The 3,111-nt window shown below is 43.2% G+C and overlaps 1 pseudogene; it reads right to left on the bottom strand.

The window, feature by feature from the left end:
* Positions 1 to 298: 298 nt before the first annotated feature.
* LOC107092706 lies at positions 299 to 2,809 on the bottom strand (annotated as a pseudogene).
* Positions 2,810 to 3,111: the final 302 nt, after the last annotated feature.

Genomic DNA, 3,111 nt, shown 5'->3' with positions numbered 1-3,111 from the left:
TATCAAGTCCTTATATGAATAAAATAACAGAATTTTTTATTTAATCACTATTGTTTTACTTTCTAACCATCTGTTCAGTGGAAGCTAAAAAAAAAACTGCCTTTTCCAACCAGCAGCTGTTCTTTTTAAACCTCTCAGCAAAAAATTTAATTTTATTTTGCTATTCCAAAAAAATATATTAGAAAAAAAAGAAAAGAAACACAACTTTGAGCACTGATTTGGTTTTGGAGAGGAAAATGTTAAGACCAAGAGGAAAATCAAGTGTTTCCAACCTAAATACCAGCATTACTATTATTTGTTTCCACCAGCTGTGACCTTCTTTTTCCCCAAACATAAGCTTATGTAAGAGTTAACTGTTGAAAGAGAAGTGACGAGGGAAGAGTCAACAGCTATATAGAGTGAATATAGTGTGTCTAAGGGGATGATTTCTCTTGAGGATCAGATAATATGGACTAATGACACAATTTAGGCATCATACTAAATTCTTACAAATCCATTTGCTCAAAATGATCTTGCAAAATAATCTACAGGGCCACTATCTTATTGTAAATAATTTAGACATTCACTTCCATCAGTAGCTTTGCTCTTTTCTATGCATTAAGGATTATAAATAAATATATATATTTTAAATCAGCAAAAAAAAAAAGGTGCAATAAATCAACATATAATCTGAAGAACTCTGCATCATTTGCAACATGAACTTAATCCAGATTACAATGTTCTGCTGAAATGTTAATCAAAGCATGTAAGAATGTGCAGCGATGGTTAATACCGTGAGATTAGATGGACATGACATGCTGTTACAGCCATAATGGAAGCAGGGGAAATCTAGTTAGGACATGGCAGAAAGGAATCATACTCTTCTTCCTCACTGCAGCAACAGGATGCTGGACAGAAGCATGAGGCTGGAGGAGAAAAGCTGCATCACTCCATAGCTCATAGGACTGCAATGATTTGGCTGAGATTGTTGTTCAGGCTTTCGTTTTTCCATAAACTTTGCAGAGTACTTCATGTACTCCTCCACACAACGCCGGGTCTTAACTTGGTCGATCAGAGCTGGGTAACCAATTTCCTCAATGCTGACGGTGTCGTTATCCTCATCATTTGCTCCACTTTTGGAAGAGTCTTTAAGGAGGTCAGTGCGATTCATGCAGCCATCCATGAAGGCCTCATAGCTTTGAGCTCGTGGAGGAGGCTTGATGACGTAGTCACGGCCATAGTCTTTTTCATCCGTTGACTTGGTCCCATATTTCTTATACATGTAGTTGTTGTAATAGTATTCTTCCTCGGGTTGCGGAAGGAAAAATGGGGTCGAGGGAAGCGCCCTAGCCCATAACCGACGGCCATACCAGCTATGGCGCCAACACCTGCTGCCACCATGGCTTTTTTGGCGAAATTTGTCGACTTAGGTTGAATTCCCATACCCTGCACAGAACGAGAGAAAGGAGATCCTCCCATGCCTTGGCCACCATATCCATATGCTCCTCCACCAAACCGTGGGCTAAGGATTTTGTTATTTGGGTTCCAGTTAGGGTAACCACCAACCGCTCCACCGCCATAGCCACCCGGGTAGCCACCTGCTCCAGGGTACTGATAACCACCTCCTCTGGCTGGGTATTGGTTAGGATAGCCACCTGCCACCGGATATCCCCCAGCTGCAGGATACTGATTAGGATACCCTCCCCTGCCTGGATTTTGGTTGGGGTATCCACCGCCTGCGGGGTAGCCTCCAGCAGGATAATTCCCTCTCCCTGGTTGATTTGGATATCCTCCTGCAGGGTATCCACCTGCAGCGGGGTAGCCTCCAGCAGGATAATTCCCTCCCCCTGGTTGATTTGGATATCCTCCTGCAGGGTATCCACCTGCTGCGGGGTTGCCTCCAGCAGGATAATTCCCTCTCCCTGGTTGATTTGGATATCCTCCTGCAGGGTATCCACCTGCAGGATTTGGGTTGCCCCCTGCACCCGGATTGCTCGGTGGATTCTGCTTTCCAGGGTATGGGTAACTCCCTCCAGCGGGATATGGATTGGGGTTGCGGTTGGGAGCCTGAGGCTGTCGCGGGTAGTTCCCGGGTTGAGAGCTCGATGGCTTTGATTGAGTCCCACGGTTGGATGACGTTGATTTCTTTCCAAAGCTGCTGCCCCTTTTGGCCCAGGTTGAGTCAGGGTTCAAAAGCGACATAACAAACAGGGACAAAAGTGCAACTTCTAACACCCGCCCCATTGTAGCCTTAAATGGAAGAAGAACAAAACAAATGGAAATTACAAAGTAAATATTGATTGCCATATTTTTGCTTCATTTTTCTACCAGACAAAGAACTATAAACAGATTTGTCTTATACCTGCACCTAAACCGTTGTATGATTGTTAACTAGAGGCCTGCTAGAGACAGCATCTCAGTTTCACCTCAGAGCTGATCATCGGCAGTAATTTTGAGGCTTTTGTTCCATTAAAAAAAAACACACACAAATAAGCGACATCATCCAAAGCTGCTACAGACGTGTTATCGCTGAGTAACCAACCCATAACAATTTATTAATCGATCCATGTAATAAATAAAAAAAGATGAGGGTGTCGCTTTTTTTCCCAGTCATGAAAACAAACATAACACGATTAGCTTAAAACATCTTATATTTAATGGCCGTTACTTACAGTAAATTGATGCCTTGTGTGTGCCCGTCGACGGTAATTCAGTAACACTGCGTTTGTTGTCCTCCGCCTATCTCCGTTGCGTCTGGTCTCAGGGTGGGTTTATAACGCTCGGGGTGCGCTTGTTTACCGTAAGAGGGTGCACCGTTCGGGGAAATTGGAACGAGGCGGGGACTCTGATTTGAACACCCTGAACTCTGGTCAAAGCTTTTCAATTGCGCGTTTATCTGTATTAACATTGGACATGTTTTTACATATTTATTTACATTGGTGAATCACGCAAACACACACACAGAAAAAAAAAGTATTACTGACAGGCATTCTGGTGGAAAGTCCGAGAAAATTACATAAAAAAATCGGTCGTCCTGACAACCGTCATGTTACGTTAAAGGAATAGTACACCCAAAACATGATTAGCATTCATTTTCTACTCACCCCCGTGCTGAACAACACTCTGGAGTAC

This window comes from Cyprinodon variegatus, unplaced genomic scaffold (assembly GCF_000732505.1).
Source record: "Cyprinodon variegatus isolate N-32 unplaced genomic scaffold, C_variegatus-1.0 Scaffold390, whole genome shotgun sequence".
Taxonomy (NCBI): domain Eukaryota; kingdom Metazoa; phylum Chordata; class Actinopteri; order Cyprinodontiformes; family Cyprinodontidae; genus Cyprinodon; species Cyprinodon variegatus.
Note: the sequence above shows the minus strand (reverse complement) of the source record. Positions and strands in the feature narration are given on the sequence as shown.